At 46.2% G+C, this 12388-nt stretch overlaps 1 protein-coding gene and 1 non-coding gene across 2 annotated transcripts in view; both read left to right on the top strand.

Annotated features, from left to right (window-relative positions):
- The window catches only part of SLCO3A1 (solute carrier organic anion transporter family member 3A1), a 205975-nt gene that overhangs the window by 13258 nt on the left and 180329 nt on the right, over positions 1-12388 (top strand).
- Positions 1249-1394, top strand: LOC115659280. Its single transcript, XR_004002503.1, has one exon. It is a non-coding gene; the product is annotated as a U4 spliceosomal RNA (small nuclear RNA).

The raw sequence follows: 12388 nt of genomic DNA, 5'->3' as shown, positions 1-12388 counted from the left end.
GCAAACTGTCAGCCCTTGCATCCACAAGCCCTGCTACATAAGAAACTGGTGTGTTGTGTGTGTGGGTTAGCCCTTATCAGCAACATTACAATAACACAATCCGTTTGTGTGTGCGTTCACATATGTAATGGAAGTGTTCCGATGCAAAGATTCATAGAATCTCAGGGTTGTAAGAGACCTCAGGTAGGGCATCTAGTCCAATCCCCGTCAAAGCAGGACCAACACCAACGTCAGTTTCAAGATTCCTGAGGAATTTATAAAGTGTTAGTAAAAGAAACATTTGGAAAATTATGAAAAACCCTTATGTACTTTTAATATTCATTGAACTTTCGTCCACTTTTGTGCCATATTCATGGTTTTCTTTTAGTGTGAAGATATATTTACTTTTCATTTGACATTTGTATCCTGCATCATTTTATTTTAGAGATACCAGATTAAAACAAGATCCAGATAATCGGTAGAGGTAAGGGGGTCGCAAATACAATGTATAACAGATGGAATATTCTTGGTCTCTAAAGTGTGAGCTGGATTTAAGTTTTCAGTCCTATTGCCTGGTTCTCAAACTTCTGATTCCGCTGCTGGTAGAATGATTGTGACAGCTTGCTTAGCAAAGTCTGTCTCTGTCACTCTCTCAAACTTTACATTTTCTAAACTGTAGGTCCTTAGTCCTCTCGGCAAACGTGTGCACCCACATAAAGGCTAACCTGACCAGTGTTTGAGTTGGGAACCTCCAAGGATAAGAGTGTGTGAGTGATGATGAGTAATCCTGATCCCACTGAAATATTGCATAAATTTTCCCCAGTCCAGTATGGGGTATGCTCTCTGAGAAAGTTGCTATCTTTGTGACCTGAAACTAAAAGCTTAGCCATTTGCAGTCCTAAATATCTTTTTGCACAAGTATTGGGTATTAACTCCAGTGTCCTGGCCAAATTTCCATTGGGAAACATATTCTCCCTGGAGGTTTTTCGCCTTCCTCTGCAATATGGGGCATGGGTCCCTTGCTGGAGGATTCTCTGCAGCTTGAGGTCTTCAAACCACAATTTGAACTCCAATAATTCAGACATAGGTTAGGGGTTTGTTACAGGAGTGGATGGGTGAGATTCTGTGGCCTGCATTGTGCAGGAGGTCAGACTAGATGATCATAATGGTCCCTTCTGACCTTAAAGTCTGTGAGTCTATTGTCTATCCCTGAATTCCTCTTGCTGTTTCAACTGTACACAGTGGTCTCTATATCCTGACCAAAACTATTGTGTAGTACAGTGGCAGTATCATAACCAATGAAGTTAATCTGAGGTATGATTATTGCTAGTTGAAAACTTTTCCCAATACCTTGCTGTTTGATGCTTCCAGGTTCCACCCAAGTGAGGGGTGCATTTCAGTGGTGGGTGAAACCATTCGTGTGGATGTAACTTAAATGTAAAGTGATCTCGAATCATTTTGTGTGCATATAAAACAGCTGGGGAAAGCCGCTGGTGGGCCAGGACAGTTTGTTTACCTGCATCTTCTGCAGGTTTGGCTGTTCGCATGTCCTGCTGGCTGTGGTTCGCTGTGCCAGGCCAGTGGAGGCTGCAGGAAGCGGCACGGGCCAAGGGATGTGCTGGCCGCCCCTTTCCGCAGCCCCCATTGACCTAGGACGGTGAACTGCGCCCAGCTGCAGTTGGCTGAAACTGCAGACGCTGCAGGTAAACAAACCATCCCGGCCCACAAGCGGCTTTCCCTGGCGGGCTGCATGCCAAAGGTTGCCGATCTCTGATATAAAACTAGAGATTCATTGGCGTGACCAGCCTTATATGAATGAAAGATATTATATCACAGAGTGCATAGAAGGAATTCATGTTCTTATAAAGTCTTCAGCAGTATAGATTCTTCATGTGGCATTTAGAAGGACAACATTTTTGGGCTTCTAGGACCAGCAGTGAGAAGCCTTTGTTTTTTGGTCTTGTGCCTTGTTGGACAGACAATACTAAGGGCAACTTAATTACAATGAGGCCTTTCAGCCTCTTCATGGGAGACGTGCACTGTGATTCCTGCAGCATATTGCTGGTTATAATGCAAGCCCTTATGTCTGAAGTTAGTGCCACTGAGCTCTGGCAACTTTAGTAGAAGGGAAGCCTTGTCTTAAAGGGGGAGTCAAACATATCTTTGGTCACTGTTCCTGAAGGGCAGGAGCATTAGCTGTAGTGAGATCAGCCAGTTCAGAAGATACTGTAGTTCACAAAATGGATTCTGGGCACTGGCTTAATCCTGACAAGCGTGGAGCACCCTCTTCAACAATGCATCTGCAGGGAATCCGCTGGTGGCTTTGATTCCTCCAGCTCTGGGTTGGAGGGCAATGATCCCGTCCTATGCTCCACTTCTGTCCTCAAAGTGTTGTTGTATCGAATGCCCTATTGCTAATTTGAGCATTGGAATCCCAGTGCTAGCTTAGTTTTTCTCTTTTCTGTTTGAAGTCCTTTGCTGGAAGACTAGATTTAGAGATCTCCCCAGAGTGGGGAACCAGCCATTCTGGACAGTTTGCCTTTCCTATAAGGGACTGGGAGTCAAGTCCACCACTACAATGTGCTTGAAAGCAAGAGCTGAGCCAATGAAATGGGCTGTAACCTCACCTGTACAGCCAGGCAAACTCTTCCACAGCAAATGGCTTATTTGCTTGGTGGATGTTCATGCGTCCCTCTACAAACAGATCAGTTTCCATAAACCTGTTTGGTATACTGCTGGCTGCCTTAGGATAGCGCACTTCAGCCTCTGGGGCGCTTGCATGCTGTTTTGCTAAGTGTGTGGCCTTGGCTATTCGATTGCAATTTGAAACTTGAGCTGGTTTTTTGGGATAAAATTTTTAGTGTTCTGGAGCCCTACCGCAGAACTCTGGTATGTTTTCTTCCATGAGTGACTCTGTTGCCAAGGGACTGCTGCAGGTGTCATTCTATACACCTAGGAGCGTTGTGTTGGTGGGAGCCAGGGCTATCTCACTGCTAGGGAGGAGAGCATTTCAAATCGCTCGTCTTTGTCTTTAATTTTATGGTTTTGGCTCTGAGAGCTGAGGCAGTATTGATTGATTTTTATTTATTTATTTTTTTTTTGGAGCAATCAACTTAGTTCTAACCTGGCTAAGCTTCTGCCGGTATTTTTATGTTGCCATCTATCATTTAAATAGATCTCTAATCTCTTACAATAATGGTACCTGATAGCTCCTGGGAAGACTTATGCTTACGTTGTGTTTTTAAAACTCAGATTGTAAGCTCTTTGGGGGTGTGGCCCATCTCTGTGTTTGTTTGTACAGCACCTAGCACAATAGAGCCTGGATCCATGCCTGGGGCTACCACAGTGTAAATGTGTGCATGTTTGTCTGTTTCTTTCAGTAGGACTTTATCTCCAAAACAGAACCCAGGGGCAAGATAATGTCCGTTAGGGAGGGGTAGGGATGTGCGTGTGTGTGCATGGTGTTCACTCTGTTAGTTCGGATGGAATTGAGGGGTCTTTGGATCAGCTGCATCTGGGCTTCCCCATTCCCCACTCCCAGTCTTCAGACTTTGGACCATATGTGCTCTCTTTAGATCTGGGGATTTGTGCATGGGGAGAGGTTGAAAGGGAGGCAGGAGCAGGGATGGCGCAACTCATTAGGTGACCTAGGTGGTCGCCTAGGGCACCAACATTTGGAGGGCGGCGACCACGGCGGCTGGATCTTCGGCAGCATCGGTCGTCGTTGGTATTTTGGAGGCCAGACCTTCCGCCACCTCTGTCGGGGGTGCCATTTTGGAGGCGGGAACTTCCACCGCCTAGGGCACTAAAAAAGCTGGCAGCACTCCTGGACAGGAGGGTGGTGGTTAACTTCCCAAAGGGGCCCACTCTGAGCTTGCGGAATCTTTTACAATGGTGCTATGGCAGGTAGGGAAATCCTGGTAATGTGGCTCCACTAGAACTGCATTTCCAGGAACCTAGAGGAAGCCACAGTGAGTCTGGGGATGTCTGGCTTCTTTGTGGTTAGTCCTGTGTATATAACCACAGATCTTTGGGGATTTCAGCAGAAATCCTGATGGAAGGATTTCAGGAAACTACTGGAGGGGAGTCTCCTGGAAGTTTACTCTCTCTCCGGTAGGAGGCAGTGTTGGCCTCTCTTGTGACTCATCATGAATCTCATAACGTTTTAGTGTTTAAGCCCTAGCTCCTGGACTCTTGTGACTACATGAGAACCTCAGCTTTTTTTAAAGTAAATTTCTCTCCCTCATGGTGGTGGAGAAAAGCTTGAAAATAAGAATTGAGAGGCACCTAAAGACTCAGACACCAGAAAGCAAAGAAAAATCCCCAATTTTTAAAAATATTTTTAAAACTGCCTGGTTGTAAAGCCAGTCTTACTACTTTTGGGCACTTTGCATTGGCAAGTGGAGGCATTGCTCTCACCTCATGTTTTTATAGAATCATAGGACTGGAAGGCACCTCTAGAGGTCATCGAGTCCAGTCCTGTGCACTCATGGCAGGACTCATCCGCTCCTGCTGTCTGTCCCCCACTTACATCATCAAAGCATCACCATCATGAAGGATCCAGGTGTATAAGCACCTGGAGCCAATGGGAAATGGTGGTCTTCCTGCATTTATTCCTACTTACCAAAAACACTGGAAATTATATAATATAAAAATATAGAAAATAGCACACATTGGAGGTGGGTTTGGCACAGGGATGGGAGTTGGGGGTTGCATTCCCAGCTCTGCCATAGGTTTCCTGTGCATTGCCCACTCTGTGCCTTGGTATCCCTATCTGTAAAAATGACTGTTTCCTGGGAGTGTTGAGCTGGGAGGCTGAATTAATGTTTTCAAGCACTTTGGGATCCTTGAACAGGTGGCAATCAACATGGGTAAAGGATTCCAGCTCAGTGGTTTAAGCATTGGCCTGCTAAACCCAGGGTTGAGAGTTCAATTCTTGAGGGGGTCATTTGGGGATTGGTCCTGCTTTAAGCAGGGAGTTGGACTAGATGATCTTCTGAGGTCCCTTCCAACCCTAATAATCTATGATTCCCATTACCTGAAGCAAATGGGCTCTGAACAGAGGACCAAATTCTCTCCTGCTGTAAATGGGCACCACTTCAATGTCATGGATGGAATTTTGCTTCTTTATACCAGGGGAGAAATTGGCCAAGGATGCTATCCAGTTTTTCATGGCGTGTTGTCATTGTGATGTTGCAAAGTGTGCTTCTGAATAAATCTAAACAAAACTCCAAGGTACTGGAAATGTAAGTTGAAAACTAAATGACCTCTGCTTTCTCCTTTTTTCAGTGGCTTGTAGTATATAGATTCAGACACTTTTTTTCTATTTGGTTCCCAGCGTCCTGATTACACTTGGAACCCTTTGTATCCAAAAGACATCACAAAAAATTACATTCATGGAATATATCCAGGACACAGTGTCATCACGTGTTTCCTAGCCTTCCCCCTGATCCCTACCCCTCCCACCCCCACACACAACTGAGAGAGATTAAATGATGGGGAAACAGTAACTTGTTTGCTTTAAGCTGGTACTCACTATGCAGAAAATGTTGATAGTGACGTTTTGGCAGTGACTGCTCAACATTCCTACCGCACTTGGTAGTGTTTTAAAACTGGAGTCTCGCTCTGCATCGTGCTCTCTGGAGCTGTCACATCCAAACTGTCTCCATTCATGAGTCAAGCCTTTAATTTCCATGCCCAGAGAACTCAGCTTTCATTGGCGTTTGAGCAGATGCGACACCTGGCAGTCATGGGAGCAGGCACCCTTGTATATCTCATGGTACCAGTGGTTAAGGAACAAAGAATGGATGCCTGGTCTGGTGGTTGAGGTACTGGCCGGGGATCTTAGTTCAGTTTCTGGCTCTGCTTCAAGCTTCCTGTGTGACCTTGAGTGAGTCACTTAATCTCTCTTTGCCTCGGTTCCCCATATGTAAACAGAGATAATAGCATGAGTGATGAGAAGATAAATACATTAGTGTGTGAGGTTCTCACAACCACCAACTATTATCTGACACTGTAAAGTCTTCACTGGCGCAGGTTTGGGATGATCACACTATTTTATGTGGCCCAAATCCTGGCATGGGCTACACACAGTTACAAACTGTGTCTCCTGGCACTTAGTCGGGTTTTTTTGCATTTCTGTAACATGGTCAGTTTCATGATTTGTCACTCTCTACTTCCAAAAGGGGGAAAAAAAGCATATTAGTTGTGATGGAACAGAGGTGCTGTGAGTGTAGGCACAGAGCCCTATCCAAAGGAAGGATCAGACCCACTGTTTAGTGATACCTACAAATGCAGTGGAAAGCCACTGTTATATTGGTTTGAAATGTAGTCTGTGGTTGGAGGAGTTGTTGGGATGTCGATCATGACCACAGGCATAGATAGAGAGGGGTGCTAACTACCATGCCTTCGTTGGCGCCATTGTCTGGGCACCAGTGGAAATATCAGCACAACTCTAGGATAGAAAACTAACATCAGTTAAAACTTTTATACTCTCTGGGCTGTCCCATGGGAGTCGGGGAGGAGGGACGGGGAGCTTCCCTAATCTTGAAGAAAGGAATCTCTGGGGGCTGTAGATTTGGTCTAGCCAGCCCTATGATGCCTGCTCCTGCCACACATCTCCGTGTTGGAGACACTGCGGGGAGAAAAAGTGGGAAGGGGTTGTCATACCAGGGATGTGGGAGGTTGCGGTTGCTGTTTCAGCTAGTGTTCAGCTGTTCCCATGATTGGGGGAGGAAAACGACCCATGTGACTTTCACCCCAGGTGCACTGTGCAGAAATCAGGTGGGCCTGATTATCTAGCTCTTTGCTTTTTCAAATCTTTCATAAGCTGTGATCACTGGGGGCTGCCTTACTCATTCAGCAGCAGAGTGGTAGCTTTTACAAAGAGATCTAGGGTTAGGTTTTCAAAAGCACCTAAGTTCTATTTTCAACAGTGACTTCATTCTAAGTGCTTAAGTCACTTTCAAAAATGGGACTTTGGAGCCTAAGTCAATGAAGTGCTTTTGAAAAATGTAACCCTACTTAAACTCAAGAGAACCTGACTTATGGGATTCTAGCAGCTTTAAGGCCTAAACATAAGGATGGTGGCCCTTAAATTATATCAGGGAACCTATGGAAGTGCCCATTGTGTTCTGGGAAGGAGAACTAGCTCTACGGGGTTCTTTGTTTAAAAGGAAGAGTGAAGAACTGAGGATGCAGATAAAAAGAAAGGAACTGAAGGAGTGACGAGCTAGTGGGGGAATGGAGCTGAGAGGGCAAGAGGGACATGGAGAAGATAAGGGAAGTCAAGGGGGACGGGCAATAGAATGGAGCAAAGATTCTCCTATTATGCATCAGGTCTATTTGGTTTTCCTGCTCTGCGGGAGAGACTGAAATCCAGCAGATGCCCCTCTTCCTGCTTTCTCGGTGTTAGTTTAGGGGATGAGTCATTCATTCTGTTGTCACATCAACTCCCAACAACACCAGTGTGATCCCTCTAGTCCAGAGGTTGGCAACCTTTCAGCAGTGGTGTGCCTAGTTTTTATTTATTCACTCTAATTTAAGGTTTCGCGTGCCAGACATCTATTTTAATATTTTTAGAAGGTCTCTTTCTCTAAGTCTATAATATATAACTAAAATATCGTTGTATGTAAAGTAAATAAGGTTTTTAAAATGTTTAAGAAGCTTCATTTAAAATTAAATTAAAATGCAGAGCCCCCTGGTCCAGTGGCCAGGATCTGGGCAGTGTAAGTGCCACTGAAAATCAGCTTGTGTGCCGCCTTTGGCACGTGTGTCATAGGTTGCCTACCCCTGCTCTAGTCTGTGAATCTCTTGATTACCATCCACATAATATCACTATCAGCTTCCAGGCTCAGGGTATGCATGCCCCTCTTTACTGAGATTTGCACGGCATGCAGCCATTCCCCTTCACATTCTCTTGCTCAGAGAGTATCTCGGACTGGAATTTGTGCAGCTCTGTAGAACGTAACCTTGGGGATGGCTGGCTCCTGTTATACAGCCTGAGTACTCCAGCTGCATGTGCTGCAGCTATTGCCATCAGATACTGCGTGGCCTGGGTTATCTGTCCTCAATATGAGGAGCAGGAGAAACTGAGCAGTCCGACGGCAGTACAAGGAGAAAAGAGCAAAACTCGGGCTTGCATTGGCAGCAGTAGCCAGCTGGGTACTGAGTCAGTCTCTGATCAGATATGGTGTTTTATTTAACTGTGCATAGAAAGCTCTTTTTTTTTTTTCTCCTTCATCTGCCAAGACTTGATTTCCAAGCACTGTGGGGGAGCAAAGTACCTGCCACTGAGATGTCATCAGTGGTTGCAGCAGAAACACAAGAGCCTTGAATTTGGATCTTGGCAGGTAAGTAGAGGAGAAAAGAATTTAACTCCCTTAAGTACTTTGATATAATGATATACCGTTACCTCAATATAACGCCACCCAATATAACAAGAATTTGGATATAACGCTGTAAAGCAGTGCTCGGGGGGTGATGGTAGAGGGCTGCGCACTCCGGTGGATCAAAGCAAGTTCAATATAATGCAGTTCCACCTATAAAGCCGTAAGATTTTTTTGGCTCCCAAGGACAGCATTCTATTGAGGTAGAGGTGTATCTTTAACTTCCAAGGACCCTGAGCTGCACCATGCTGGGTGTTCTTAGCTCTCACGGGGCACTCAGCACCTGGTAAAAACTGGCCCCCTCAGATGGCACATGTAGCCTGCTGGGGCAAAATTCAAAACTCTGTGTACAGCCCCTGAGCAGCAGCCTTTGTGTACTGGCTTTCTGAGAGTGCTGCTTAAAACCTTACAGAGCTGAGATTGCACTCTGTGGTGAGGAAGGTGGCTATCAGTGTCTCCGTTTAATGGGAGAAACTGAGGCATGGTGAGCCTCTGACAAAGCTGGGCCTTGAACTTCTATCCCTTGTTACCAGTGCTTTAACCACAATGTTGAACGATTGCTTATTATTTTAATGGCCTCATGGCTACTCGTGGCCCTTTTGCAGCTACATAAAGGGGAGTCTTAGTGAGAGATGGCAGAAAGAGGGCAAGGGAAAAATGAGGTTCATTCGATATGAAGTCACTGGGCTATCTGCTGTGTCATTGCCCATCTCAGGTATTTAAAAACCATGAGCCAGGGTCCTCAAAGTTCTGAGTGACTCAAAAATCACAAGAACTTTACTTCACGGAGAAAAATCACGTTTTCAAGCTTTTCCCCAGACCTCCAGTGCTACAAACTCACTTTGGAAGGAGGCTGAGAATCTCGGGTAATAACCTGACTCCGGACGCTGAGGCTTTAAGAAAAACACCACAGAACATGAGGCTTACAATAGAGTCACAAGGGTCAGCAACGCCACTTGGCTGTCTTGTTAGGTCCATTTTTAAAAAGGCTTCTCCCTTTCCCCCGCTCGCTTTATTGGCTTAAATATTTTGGGAACAGGACTGAACATCAGAGATATTGTCAGAACCTATGCAGCAAAGGAGATAGGGTCCTGCTACCATGTCGTCTGTTTTCCCTCTTATACGTAGCCCTTGTATAATCACTGTTGTCCTCCAAACACGAGGCCTGAACTCTGCTTCCTTCGAAACCTTTATTAATGCTGCTTGAGAACGGCCGGCGTGTGTCACTTCTGTCCTGGTTCCCTGCTCCTGCCTGGGAGCTGGGAAAGCTCCCATGACCAGCTCTGTTGGCCTCATTCAACTTTGCCTGCAAGTGTGGGCATAACTGTGGCTCAGCCCATAGCCCCGGATTTGTCTCTCGACCATAAATTAGGCTAACGATGTTAAAGCCTCTGTGTGTCATGTTTCCCTGCAAGGCTCTGGTTGTGGCTTCTTCTGTGGTAATTATTTCTTGTTGTGTCAGAACTCCTCCTTTGCAAGCGTAAAATCAAGCAGATTGTGGATGGAAAGACTTCCCATTGCTGTAGGGAAGACACATCATGTAGATGGGGAATTCTGCCTCTAGTGATCGGATACACGGAAGGAGGGGAAGGGCAGGGCTTTGTTTGGTGTGCAGGTATCTTCACCCCCCGGGCAAGGCTTTTCTGTCACCCTACTAGAGTCCTGAGGTTCACCTTCCACTCACCCCTTTTTTACAGCCCTAATCCTTTAGGTCTGACATCATAACCATTGTTCTTCCCACTAAAGAGGATGGGATGGTTTCATTTCAAAGCTTGCCAGCCACCCAGAAGGAATATTGTTGCTAATGACGTGAGTATGCTGTTCCCTGGTGCCATGAAGGGTGAGAGCCCAGGATTTGGAATCTCACCTGGGTCAACTATATTGTAGTGCAGAGTAGAAATCACAGCAGAAACAATAGACACTGTGTACCCTGCCCTAGAGAATTGGGATAGGTTAGGTTAAACCACATGCTATTACTAAGCCCCATTCTTGGTTTTCCTTAGCTTTAATATGGTTTGGGATCGTAGGTATTTTTTTCCTCGCTGCTTGAGATGAGACTGTAGTCTCTTTTCTCAAGTATTCATTGTAGCACCAGTAGACTCATGTCTTTTCTGCAGAGCTCTGATATGACTGGCCAATGTAGGCAAAAAATGTCTGGCAGTGGAAGTCACAGGTCTGGAGAGCCTTCCTGAGATCACACATTGAATCTGTCACTAGATATTGCCCATCCTGCACTTGGGTGGGGAAAGAAGGAAACATTTGTCAGGTTGTTTTTAAAACAAAACATCTGGCACGCCTACAGTGGTGTAAGCAGTCCTGTGCAGAGATGGGTTGGCAGGCTGGCAGCAGATGAGGCCGTCAAGGATGCACAATAATGATGGACTAATTTTTTCCACAATTTATCACATGGCTGTTCCAGTTTCATATATGGGATGCATGTATATGTATATCATTATGGATATAGTTAGGTAACAATTCTTGGTAAGACTTACTGGCACATTTCTCCCCTCTCTGCACAGGGGGCATTGCTCTGAAAGTCCCATTAACACCAGCGGCTGAAAGACCAATGCATTCTACATTGAATGATGGCAAAAATAAACTCCTCTCTCTCCCAAGCCTTCCTTATTGCTGATTTTTTTTTTTTTACCTCTAGCATCTATGTCCGTGACTGCTGATTGATATACCCAGTGTACTGTGCAGAAGGGAGAAAGCATCTTCCATGCCATGCTGTTGAATTTACCTGGTACATCCTCAAGCTGCAATTCATTGCATGGGCTGGAATTTTCAAAAAGGCCTAAGGGGGTCAGATGCCCCATTCTCATTGATGGACTTTCAGTGGGAGTTGGGCACCCAACAGCCCTGAGTCCCTTGGAAAATCCCAGCTTTAAGCACATGCTTAACTGTAAACACATGAATTATCTCATCCCTCTTCAACAAAGCACTGAAGTGTGTGACTTCAATGGGACTTATGCATGTGCTTAAGCTTTAAGTGCTTTAGCTGAAGGGATCCCTGAGTTCATTGGAATGTGACAGGATTGTAATAGGTGACTTATGACCTGTAATGCAAGAATGAATTAATAAGGTCTTTTCTACCTACCTGAGCACAGAGGCGCACAGCTGGGCAGGGCAGCAAGGGAGTGGTAAAGCCGTGGCTTTAAGGATGCTTCTGGTAGCTCCTTCTCTGCATGGCTGGGTTCTGTGGTTGGAGTCCAGAAGAATCGTTTCCTATCCTCAATTATTCAGCCAGGCATCTGTGCCAGTGTTAATACTGCTGCTTGGGGCAGTGATTGCTGCTTCTTCCCTTCACCTCTCTGTGGTGAGGGTGGACGTACTTGGCAAGGTGCAGTAAGGAAACTCTAGGTATGTCTGCACTGTAATGAAACACCTGTGTCTGGTCCGTGGCAGATGACTCAGGCTTGTGGGGCTGTAAAATTTTGGCGTAGATGTTTGGGTTGGGCTGGGGCAGGAGCTGGCACTCCATGTCCCTGCGACGGGTAAAGGTCCCAGAGTTCAGGCTCCTGCCTGAGCCCGAACATCTACCCTGCAGTTTTGCAGCCCAAGCCCTGCAAGCACAGGTTAGCTGACATGGGGCAGCTGCAGGTGTCTAATTGCAGTGTAGATGTGCCAAGTCTTCATGTATTAAAAAGGCTCTAGCTCAACTGTAAGTTATGGGCTTGAGGCAGGATTTACTGGGTGAGATTCTCAGGCCTGTGCCATGGAGGAGGTCAGACTAGATCAGGGATTGGCAACCTTTGGCATGTGGCTCACCAGGGTAAGCACGCTGGTGAGCCGGGCTAGTTTGTTTACCTGTCGCGTCCGCAGGTTTGGCCGATCGCGGCTCCCATTGGCCATAGTTCGCCGCTCCAGGCCACTGGGGGCAGTGGGAAGCGGCACGGGCCGAGGGATGGGCTGGCCACCGCTTCCTGCCACCCCCATTGGTCTGGGACAGCGAACTATGACCAGTGGGAGCTGCAGTTGGCTGAACCTGTGGAAGCGGCAGGTAAACAAACCGTCCCGGCCCA

Source organism: Gopherus evgoodei, chromosome 10 (genome assembly GCF_007399415.2).
Source record: "Gopherus evgoodei ecotype Sinaloan lineage chromosome 10, rGopEvg1_v1.p, whole genome shotgun sequence".
Lineage (NCBI taxonomy): Eukaryota > Metazoa > Chordata > Testudines > Testudinidae > Gopherus > Gopherus evgoodei.
This window is presented reverse-complemented; position numbering and strand designations above follow the sequence as displayed.